The following is a 12,372-nucleotide window of genomic DNA, read 5'->3' on the forward strand; positions in this document are numbered from 1 at the left end:
ATAAATTGTGGTTTATTATGTTATGAACTCATTTACCTTACAATGTGTGCTTGCATGGCATTTAACAAAATTATTTAGTTTTGTGCAGGTATAAGTTAACCTGGATGATGATGTGTTGAGTTATCTACACATAAAATGCACATGCACAGCTGGAGAAAATCAACCATGTGTGTCTTGGGATTGGAAGCTTTATGGTTTAAGCATATGTGCCATGATTTGACTGATTGATCATTATCAATATACACTTCATGATGGTTGAAAAATACAATTTGTGAAACCTCGATAAGGCGAACCTGGGTAAGAGAGGAACCTCGATAACATGAACTTCTGTTCAGGCTCTACTGTAGTTCAATGTTGGTATAGTAAGAGTGTTGCCTTTATTTAGGGGCACGGAAGAGGCAAGCCAAGTTGCACATGATCATTTACAATTGGTTGCATAGTAGCAACTGCTTATTATTTTATATTTCCCATGTTAAGGGCAAATGCTGTTATTTCAGGTACCGTTTTCAGATTAAGAACTGACTACGAGTATATTCTCAGATTAGGAACTGAGATATAATTTTATGAGACACTCGGATTGAGAACTGAGTGATTATTTTATTTATATTACTTACTCTCGAGTTCGGAATCGAGTTGTGATTTTGTTTTATCCCAGATTTAGAACTGGGTTACTGTTGTCATACTTATGTGTTTTGTTAACAGGTTTGCCGACTAAAATAAACACATTGTGCTTGATTAATTTTATTAGACACTCGGATTGAGAACTGAGTGATTATTTTATTTATATTACTTACTCTCGAGTTTGGAATCGAGTTGTGATTTTGTTTATCCCAGATTTAGAACTGGGTTACTGTTGTCATACTTATGTGTTTTGTTAACAGGTTTGGCGACTAAAATAAACACGTTGTGCTTGATTAATTTTATTAGACACTCGGATTGAGAACTGAGTGATTATTTTATTTATATTACTTACTCTCTTCAATGTCTGCTATAGAGCTTTAATTATTATGTGCTCTTTAAGAAGGGCTGTTACTTTAGTCTTGGCAAGGGATGCTATCCTTAATAGGCTACTTCCTGGCGCCGGTAATCGCAACAGAGGCTTTAAGGAGCGGCCTGTTGCTTGTCACTATCCTTGAGAGGGTGGTTGTTGCTGATATTTGTAGTGTAGGCTTTAAGAAGCGGACCATTGCATGTGATATAAGACTATCCTTCAGAGGATGGTTGTTACAGGTATTTGCAGTGTAGGCCTTAAGAGGCGGACCATTGCATGTGATATAAGACTATCCTTCAGAGGATGGTTGTTACTGGTATTTGCAGTGTAGGCTTTAAGAGGCGGACCATTGCATGTGATATAAGACTATCCTTAAGAGGATGGTTGTTTACTGGTATTTGCAGTGTAGGCCTTAAGAGGCGGACCATTGCATGTAATATAAGACTTTCCTTAAGAGGATGGTTGTTACTGGTATTTGCAGTGTAGGCTTTAAGAGGCGGACCATTGCATGTGATATAAAACTATCCTTAAGAGGATGGTTGTTTACTGGTATTTGCAGTGTAGGCTTTAAGAAGCGGACCATTGCATGTGATATAAGACTATCCTTAAGAGGATGGTTGTTTACTGGTATTTGCAGTGTAGGCTTTAAGAGGCGGACCATTGCATGTGATATAAGAATATCCCTAAGAGGATGGTTGTTTACTGGTATTTGCAGTGTAGGCTTTAAGAGGCGGACCATTGCATGTCACATAAGACTATCTTTAAGAGGATGGTTGTTACTGGTGTTTGCAGTGTAGGCCTTAAGAGGCGGACCATTGCATGTGATATAAGACATCCTTAATAGGATGGATGTTACTGGTATTTGCGGTGTAGGCCTTAAGAGGCGGACCATTGCATGTGATTTAAGAGGATGGTTGTTACTGGTATTTGCTGCAATGCAGGCCTTAAAAGGCGGACCGTTGCATGTGAGCTTATTTTATCCTTAATAGGCTAATTTTGTTACTGGTATATCTGCAGTGCAGGCCTTAAGAGGCGGACCATTGCATGTGATACAAGACTATCTTTAACAGTCTAGTTTGTTCCTGGTATCTGCAGTGCAGGCTTTAAGAGGCGGACCATTGCATGTGATATGATATTATCCTTAAGAGGAACATTATTTCTACTACCGATAAATGTTTTATCTATATCGTATCGTACTATTTGTTGTTGACCTTGAGAGGTTGGCTTGAGACCTTGTTTACAAAAGGATATTTTAATGACCTTAAGACTGATGATCTCAAGGTTACCTTGAAAGGGTTGCTTGCACTTATACCTTCTAGGGATCGCTGGCGAAGTACCGGATCCAGTCGAGTTGGAGGGAGTGCCTGTTCAAAATACCCAGTTGGAGCGAGTGCGTGCACCGGGCTCCGTGACAACCTTATCGTGAAGGGCTAACTTCTACGGTCGTTGCGCCTACAAGGGCAGTGGTGTCCTAGCCTAGGCAGCTCCGCACATGCATGAGACGGGTCCCATGTTAGCCTCTCACGAGTTGTACGCATTTTTGTGCGTGCATGCGAGGGAGTCTTACATCCTACAACGGAGAAGCCAATTGTGAGTTTGTTCCAAGTCTTTGCTTTTAAAACGACACAAATAGTCATTGTTACGTTAAGCGGTCAGTATGAACGCACCGCTCAATGGAAGGTTTGGGTTAGCTGCATGGGTATACATGCTAGAAACTTATCAAAATCTAATAAATCCTTCAAAGTTATATGACGTTATTCACAAGAAAATAATTTATGTTAGATGGTGTTACAAAAAAGGGGGTGGTTTATCTACCTGCCGCTAGATGTCACGCTCATCGCAATATTTTATTATTTTGCATAATTAATTAATTGGTATTTATATCCTCTTGGTGTCATATGCACGTGAATTAAGCCTTTTGTGTATTTCAAGCAAGTGCTGAGCAGACTTGCATATCCTAACACCTCTCATACCACGGATTATTTGGTACCTAGCCTGGTCATGCTTTCTTACATTTGGTTCAGTCGGCTTAAGCCCTTACTCCAATTCGACTGAAATAGAACTAAATATCTTGGTGTAGGTTGACAATAACGAAATAGACCGTTTCAACGGAACTCGAGTCGAATTATTCAAAAGGACCAAGGCTTGTATATCGGCTGAGCGTAAAAGGTGCTTGTTCAATTCGCAGAATATTGAACTGGTGGAGGCTACATCCACCTGGTGAAGACCCAGCTTGCTGCGACTGCGTTGGCTGTGGCAGACTTCAGTGGCTGCACTGATGACAGTGACCTGCGGGGCGCTGGTCGGGTCAGGCGATGGCCGAGCTAAAAGGCGGCATCGTCAAACAGCGGTCTTGACATCACTACGAGAACCGGCAACACTGGGAGCAGCATTATGACGTCTGTCATCTAGAGATCGGTTTTTGCGCGTGATCGGCGTCGCGTATTACCTAAGTCCAAAACTCTGATTATTATTGTGATTCCCTAATAAATATTGTTTAAAATGGTGCTCTGGTGTTTTTACCCTTACACTACATACTTTTTGGACCGACTCCAGTCCAGTCAAATCAGGGGTCACCAAATGGCGGACCGCCGACCTATTTTATTTTTTTGCTTATTTAATAAACTCAAGGAGAAACGGACCGCGATGGTCATTTTATTTGAAGAACCGGACCCTTGACGTAACTAATTGGTGACCCCTGTTTTAATTAGAGAAAAATAAAGTGTCTCCTGAAAATACACACTCGAAAATACACCAATTTCATGATCTCATTAAATAAAGGGCAGTGAAACATGAAGCCGAAGCGAATGTTTCGAAATCACGCCAATATGGCCATATCAAAATACAAAAACTTGCTAAAATGTATAATGAAAAGTTGTTAGTTAGCAATTTTGGAGGCTATAGGTGGATTCAAACGTTGTTAAATTTAGAATATAAGTAGCTATGTTGGTAACGCAGGCGATTAAAAAAGCAATCAGGACGAACAATGCGATGTAATATGTAATATGTAATGTAATATGATCACGTATTCATTACAATGTATTCTGAATACAATGAATATGTTAACTGGGTATAAGAATCGTATTAATACTGTGACCTTTTCAGGCAAAAGGTAACCGCGTGTTGGCGGTCGATAAGGACCATTTTGAACAGCATATTAGCGGCTTGTTAGATTATGTATCTAAGTTATCTTTTAGCACAAAACGCCACATTGGTATGTCGGCAATACCATCTTTTATTTGTTTTAATAACAAAACTTCCGTGAGACAAAGACATATTAAATATATTTTTCTACTCCAGCACTTAAATGTGTCAATTAAATGACTGACAGTGATATCTAAAGCAATGTCATTTGAATGCTTTGTCTATAGGCTCATAAGATGACTGCTAGCAGTCATCTTATGAGTATAATACAACTGCTTTATTTTTTTTAAAGATACAAGTTCCGATCATCTTGATTGAAATAGGTATGTTTTCATTTACAATAATAACTTTTTTTTTTAAAATAATAACTCAATTTTTTTTAAATAATAACTCTTTTTTTTAATATTTTTTTTTTTTTGCTGCAGCTGTCATAGAAAAAGTAATGTATGCAACAGCTCATAATTGGTTCTTAAAATTCTCGGGTCCTTTTTTACAAAACTCGACTACGTCTCGTTTTGTAACTTCGACCCTTGAATTTTAAGAACCCTTATTATATCACTGTTGCATAAACTACTATAAAAACGGGTCACTCACGTATTTTAAATCGAAAAACGCTCGACATGTTTCACTTCGTACCGAGAAGTGTCATCAGGAGCTTGCGTTTACGGTGACTTAAAATACGTGAGTGACCCGTTTTTAGGGTTCCGTAGCCAAATGGCAAAAAACGGAACCCTTATAGATTCGTCATGTCTGTCTGTCTGTCCGTCTGTCCGTCCGTATGTCACAGCCACTTTTCTCCGAAACTATAAGGACTATACTGTTGAAACTTGGTAAGTAGATGTATTCTGTGAACCGCATTAAGATTTTCACACAAAAATAGAAAAAAACAATAAATTTTGGGGGTTTCCCATACTTAGAACTGAAACTCAAAAAATTTTTTTTCATCAAACCCATACGTGTGGGGTATTTATGGATAGGTCTTCAAAAATGATATTGAGGTTCCTAATATCATTTTTTTCTAAACGTTATACGAATAGTTTGCGCGAGAGACACTTCCAAAGTGGTAAAATGTGTGTCCCCCCCCCTGTAACTTCTAAAATAAGAGAATGATAAAACTAAAAAAAATATATGACCACCATTACCATGATTACCATGTAAACTTCCACCGAAAATTGGTTTGAACGAGATCTAGTAAGTAGTTTTTTTTTAATACGTCATAAATCGCCTAAATACGGAACCCTTCATGGGCGAGTCCGACTCGCACTTGGCCGCTTTTTTTAATATATTTAATATATCTTCTATTTGTCCTTGGGACAGATTCTATATCAGTACATATTCATATTGATATTCATATTTATTTGCAGAAAAAGGGTTAGTTACAGGTCTTATAGTTAGGTTAGTAATGAATGTAATGATCCACCTTGATCCGCTATCTCATGACAGCATGCAAATTATTCTTAAAACTACATTCTACAACATTCAAGTAGGTATTTGCAAAGTACTTACATTAATTAGCTATATACACTAGTATAATAACACATAGTATAATACAAAGTCGCTTCCCGCTGTCTGTCCCTATGTATGCTTATGTATCTTTAAAACTACGCAACGGATTTTGATGCGGTTTTTTTAATAGATAGAGTGATTCAAGAGGAAGGTTTATGTAATTATGTATAATTTGTTAACCCGTGCAAAGCCGGGGCGGGTCGCTAAGACGCTAGTTAATATTAAACTAAAGATGCCCAGCGTCTGTTATCGAAACAAAAAAGGCTGTGTAAAGCTATCCGACCTTTACAGTACCTTATCTAAACACAACCTTAAGTACACAACTCTGTTTCTTTCAGTTAATTAAAGACTTGTAAAACTACCGGCGGCTAACAAGAACAAGACCTTGTTATCGATGGTCGAGTTCAGCTGTTTAGTTCTAGTACATGAGCTTCATTAGACGGTCGTGCTTCGAATACTTGTACAGTTTACGAGAAGGTACTGTCCAACGCTTCTTTCGCAGCGTACTACGTACGTAGGCAAACAACACGCGAAAGCGAAGCGAAGCGATGCGGCGCGGGGTGAATCAATCCTTTGATACCCATAGAAGTGTCCTACGTGGGCAATCTCGTTGCGAACGCGAACGCCGTCGTGGGCCCGCCGCGACGCGTCGCGTCGCTTCGCGTTCGCGAGTTGTTCGCTTTCGTAAGACGCAGCGTTAGGTAATGATACATTGTATATATTTATGTTTATTTAACTACGGCGTATTCAAAAGGAAGGGTTACTCTTAGCAGTGCTTTTTCGTAAATTTCAAATTGTTACGTGCGCAGTACCCAGTGAGAAAAACCGTGGGCAATTTTTTCTAGGCATGAGAAGATAGCAAATGACTCAACCTATCTTTTAATTTAGCAAACGATGTACCAAACACCCTGTATAAGTTTATATATCTGGTATATCTACATTGTTCTTCCTAAACCGACCCCGATGTAACAGACGAAGTTTAAAATTAAAAAAGTTACAAAATTCGATACTTCGACATGAAATGAAAACATAATGGGTGCGAGCGAAATCGACTTTTTTAGATACATACTTGATTGAGTTCGGATTTCGCATTAGTACCTACTTGTAAAGTCTAATGAGATATTTACAAGTAAATTAAGTCTTTGACTTGATTGGGTTTTTAGGGTTCCGTAGCCAAATGGCAAAAAACGGAACCCTTATAGATTCGTCATGTCTGTCTGTCTGTCTGTCCGTCTGTCTGTCCGTCCGTATGTCACAGCCACTTTTCTCCGAAACTATAAGAACTATACTGTTGAAACTTGGTAAGTAGATGTATTCTGTGAACCGCATTAAGATTTTCAGACAAAAATAGAAAAAAAACAATACATTTTTGGGGTTCCCCATACTTCGAACTGAAACTCAAAAAATTTTTTTTCATCAAACCCATACGTGTGGGGTATCTATGGATAGGTCTTCAAAAATGATATTGAGGTTTCTAATATCATTTTTTTCTAAACTGAATAGTTTGCGCGAGAGACACTTCCAAAGTGGTAAAATGTGTGTCCCCCCCCCTGTAACTTCTAAAATAAGAGAATGATAAAACTAAAAAAAATATATGATGTACATTACCATGTAAACTTCCACCGAAAATTGGTTTGAACGAGATCTAGTAAGTAGTTTTTTTTTAATACGTCATAAATCGCCTAAATACGGAACCCTTCATGGGCGAGTCCGACTCGCACTTGGCCGCTTTTTCTAAACTGAATAGTTTGCGCGAGAGACACTTCCAAAGTGGTAAAATGTGTGTCCCCCCCCCCCCTAACTTCTAAAATAAGAGAATGATAAAACTAAAAAAAATATATGATGTACATTACCATGTAAACTTCCACCGAAAATTGGTTTGAACGAGATCTAGCAAGTAGTTTTTTTTTAATACGTCATAAATCGCCTAAATACGGAACCCTTCATGGGCGAGTCCGACTCGCACTTGTTTGTTATATTTGCGAGGGAAACCGTTTATTTAAAGAGTCACCTGAACCTAGCCGGCGTCAACACGGCTTTTTACGGCGGATTCCTGTGATTCTTAAGTTCATGTTCGTGAAGTTGACCGCCCCACATCGAGCGCCCGCAAATGGCATATCTATATCGTTAGTTCATCGTTAGTTCACGTTAGTTCAGTATATTAAATCGTTAGGATCCGACTACAACATCGATTTTTTTTAAAAACAAAAGTGGGGAGGTCAACTTCACGCAACCGCCCCAAAATCGATTTTATGGTTTTTATCAATTAGAATCGATAGATAATCGTTAGTTCACGTTAGTTCAGTATATTAAATCGTTAGGATCCGATTCTAAGTATTTTTTTTTTTCAATTTTGTGGGGCGGTCAGCTTCACGTGAAGTTGACCGCCCCATATCGAGCGCCCGCAAATGGCATATCAATATCGTTAGTTCATCGTTAGTTCACGTTAGTTCAGTATATCAAATCGTTAGGATCCGACGCATAACTTGTGTGCGAATTTTTTAAAGTAGGGGATAGCGCCAACACCGTCTTCCACTCTAAAACCGTATTTATGGTTCCTATCAATTGGAATCGATATGTAGTCGTTAGTTTATCGTTAGTTCACGTTAGTTCAGTATATTAAATCGTTAGGATCCGACTACAACATCGATTTTTTTTTTAAACATAAGTGGGGATGTCAACTTCACGCTACCGCCCCAAAATCGATTTTATGGTTTTTATCAATTAGAATCGATAGATAATCGTTAGTTCACGTTAGTTCAGTATATTAAATCGTTAGGATCCGATTCTAAGTATTTTTTTTTTTCAATTTTGTGGGGCGGTCAGCTTCACGTGAAGTTGACCGCCCCATATCGAGCGCCCGCAAATGGCATATCAATATCGTTAGTTCATCGTTAGTTCACGTTAGTTCAGTATATCAAATCGTTAGGATCCGACGCATAACTTGTGTGCGAATTTTTTAAAGTAGGGGATAGCGCCAACACCGTCTTCCACTCTAAAACCGTATTTATGGTTCCTATCAATTGGAATCGATATGTAGTCGTTAGTTTATCGTTAGTTCACGTTAGTTCAGTATATTAAATCGTTAGGATCCGACTACAACATCGATTTTTTTTTTTAAACATAAGTGGGGATGTCAACTTTACGCTACCGCCCCAAAATCGATTTTATGGTTTTTATCAATTAGAATCGATAGATAATCGTTAGTTCACGTTAGTTCAGTATATTAAATCGTTAGGATCCGATTCTAAGTATTTTTTTTTTTCAATTTTGTGGGGCGGTCAGCTTCACGTGAAGTTGACCGCCCCATATGGAGCGCCCGCAAATGGCATATCAATATCGTTAGTTCATCGTTAGTTCACGTTAGTTCAGTATATCAAATCGTTAGGATCCGACGCATAACTTGTGTGCGAATTTTTTAAAGTAGGGGATAGCGCCAACACCGTCTTCCACTCTAAAACCGTATTTATGGTTCCTATCAATTGGAATCGATATGTAGTCGTTAGTTTATCGTTAGTTCACGTTAGTTCAGTATATTAAATCGTTAGGATCCGACTAAAACATCGATTTTTTTTTTAAACATAAGTGGGGAGGTCAACTTCACGCTACCGCCCCAAAATCGATTTTATGGTTTTTATCAATTAGAATCGATAGATAATCGTTAGTTCACGTTAGTTCAGTATATTAAATCGTTAGGATCCGATTCTAAGTATTTTTTTTTTTTTCAATTTTGTGGGGCGGTCAGCTTCACGTGAAGTTGACCGCCCCATATCGAGCGCCCGCAAATGGCATATCAATATCGTTAGTTCATCGTTAGTTCACGTTAGTTCAGTATATCAAATCGTTAGGATCCGACGCATAACTTGTGTGCGAATTTTTTAAAGTAGGGGATAGCGCCAGCACCGTCTTCCACTCTAAAACCGTATTTATGGTTCCTATCAATTGGAATCGATATGTAGTCGTTAGTTCATCGTTAGTTCACGTTAGTTCAGTATATTAAATCGTTGGGATCCGATTACAACATCGATTTTTTTTTTAAACAAAAGTGGGGAGGTCAACTTCACGCTACCGCCCCAAAATCGATTTTATGGTTTTTATCAATTAGAATCGATAGATAATCGTTAGTTCACGTTAGTTCAGTATATTAAATCGTTAGGATCCGATTCTAAGTATTTTTTTTTTTCAATTTTGTGGGGCGGTCAGCTTCACGTGAAGTTGACCGCCCCATATCGAGCGCCCGCAAATGGCATATCAATATCGTTAGTTCATCGTTAGTTCACGTTAGTTCAGTATATCAAATCGTTAGGATCCGACGCATAACTTGTGTGCGAATTTTTTAAAGTAGGGGATAGCGCCAACACCGTCTTCCACTCTAAAACCGTATTTATGGTTCCTATCAATTGGAATCGATATGTAGTCGTTAGTTTATCGTTAGTTCACGTTAGTTCAGTATATTAAATCGTTAGGATCCGACTACAACATCGATTTTTTTTTTAAACATAAGTGGGGATGTCAACTTTACGCTACCGCCCCAAAATCGATTTTATGGTTTTTATCAATTAGAATCGATAGATAATCGTTAGTTCACGTTAGTTCAGTATATTAAATCGTTAGGATCCGATTCTAAGTATTTTTTTTTTCAATTTTGTGGGGCGGTCAGCTTCACGTGAAGTTGACCGCCCCATATCGAGCGCCCGCAAATGGCATATCAATATCGTTAGTTCATCGTTAGTTCACGTTAGTTCAGTATATCAAATCGTTAGGATCCGACGCATAACTTGTGTGCGAATTTTTTAAAGTAGGGGATAGCGCCAACACCGTCTTCCACTCTAAAACCGTATTTATGGTTCCTATCAATTGGAATCGATATGTAGTCGTTAGTTTATCGTTAGTTCACGTTAGTTCAGTATATTAAATCGTTAGGATCCGACTAAAACATCGATTTTTTTTTTAAACATAAGTGGGGAGGTCAACTTCACGCTACCGCCCCAAAATCGATTTTATGGTTTTTATCAATTAGAATCGATAGATAATCGTTAGTTCACGTTAGTTCAGTATATTAAATCGTTAGGATCCGATTCTAAGTATTTTTTTTTTTTTCAATTTTGTGGGGCGGTCAGCTTCACGTGAAGTTGACCGCCCCATATCGAGCGCCCGCAAATGGCATATCAATATCGTTAGTTCATCGTTAGTTCACGTTAGTTCAGTATATCAAATCGTTAGGATCCGACGCATAACTTGTGTGCGAATTTTTTAAAGTAGGGGATAGCGCCAGCACCGTCTTCCACTCTAAAACCGTATTTATGGTTCCTATCAATTGGAATCGATATGTAGTCGTTAGTTCATCGTTAGTTCACGTTAGTTCAGTATATTAAATCGTTGGGATCCGATTACAACATCGATTTTTTTTTTAAACAAAAGTGGGGAGGTCAACTTCACGCTACCGCCCCAAAATCGATTTTATGGTTTTTATCAATTAGAATCGATAGATAATCGTTAGTTCACGTTAGTTCAGTATATTAAATCGTTAGGATCCGATTCTAAGTATTTTTTTTTTTCAATTTTGTGGGGCGGTCAGCTTCACGTGAAGTTGACCGCCCCATATCGAGCGCCCGCAAATGGCATATCAATATCGTTAGTTCATCGTTAGTTCACGTTAGTTCAGTATATCAAATCGTTAGGATCCGACGCATAACTTGTGTGCGAATTTTTTAAAGTAGGGGATAGCGCCAGCACAGTCTTCCACTCTAAAACCGTATTTATGGTTCCTATCAATTAGAATCGATATGTAGTCGTTAGTTCATCGTTAGTTCACGTTAGTTCAGTATATTAAATCGTTAGGATCCGACTACAACATCGATTTTTTTTTTTAAACAAAAGTGGGGAGGTCAACTTCACGTTACCGCCCCAAAATCGATTTTATGGTTTTTATCAAATAGAATCGATAGATAATCGTTAGTTCACGTTAGTTCAGTATATTAAATCGTTAGGATCCGATTCTAAGTATTATTTTTTTTCAATTTTGTGGGGCGGTCAGCTTCACGTGAAGTTGACCGCCCCATATCGAGCGCCCGCAAATGGCATATCAATATCGTTAGTTCATCGTTAGTTCACGTTAGTTCACTATATCAAATCGTTAGGATCCGACGCATAACTTGTGTGCGAATTTTTTAAAGTAGGGGATAGCGCCAGCACCGTCTTCCACTCTAAAACCGTATTTATGGTTCCTATCAATTGGAATCGATATGTAGTCGTTAGTTCACGTTAGTTCAGTATATTAAATCGTTAGGATCCGACTACAACATCGATTTTTTTTTTAAACAAAAGAGGGGAGGTCAACTTCACGCTACCGCCCCAAAATCGATTTTATGTTTTTTATCAATTAGAATCGATAGATAATCGTTAGTTCACGTTAGTTCAGTATATTAAATCGTTAGGATCCGATTCTAAGTTTTTTTTTTTTCAATTTTGTGGGGCGGTCAGCTTCACGTGAAGTTGACCGCCCCACATCGAGCGCCCGCAAATGGCATATCTATATCGTTAGTTCATCGTTAGTTCACGTTAGTTCAGTATATTAAATCGTTAGGATCCGACACATAACTTGTGTGCGAATTTTTTAAAGTAGGGGATAGCGCCAACACCGTCTTCCGCTCCAAAACTTTATTTATGGTTCCTATCAATTGGAATCGATATGTAGTCGTTAGTTCATGTTAGTTCAGTATGTGAAATCG

At 38.4% G+C, this 12,372-nt stretch overlaps 1 protein-coding gene across 1 annotated transcript in view; it reads right to left on the minus strand.

The window, feature by feature from the left end:
- The window catches only part of LOC134653903 (uncharacterized), a 321,965-nt gene that overhangs the window by 248,510 nt on the left and 61,083 nt on the right, over positions 1-12,372 (minus strand). The gene's annotated exons all lie outside the window — the stretch shown is intronic.

The sequence above is a fragment of the Cydia amplana genome, chromosome 14 (assembly GCF_948474715.1).
Source record: "Cydia amplana chromosome 14, ilCydAmpl1.1, whole genome shotgun sequence".
NCBI lineage: Eukaryota > Metazoa > Arthropoda > Insecta > Lepidoptera > Tortricidae > Cydia > Cydia amplana.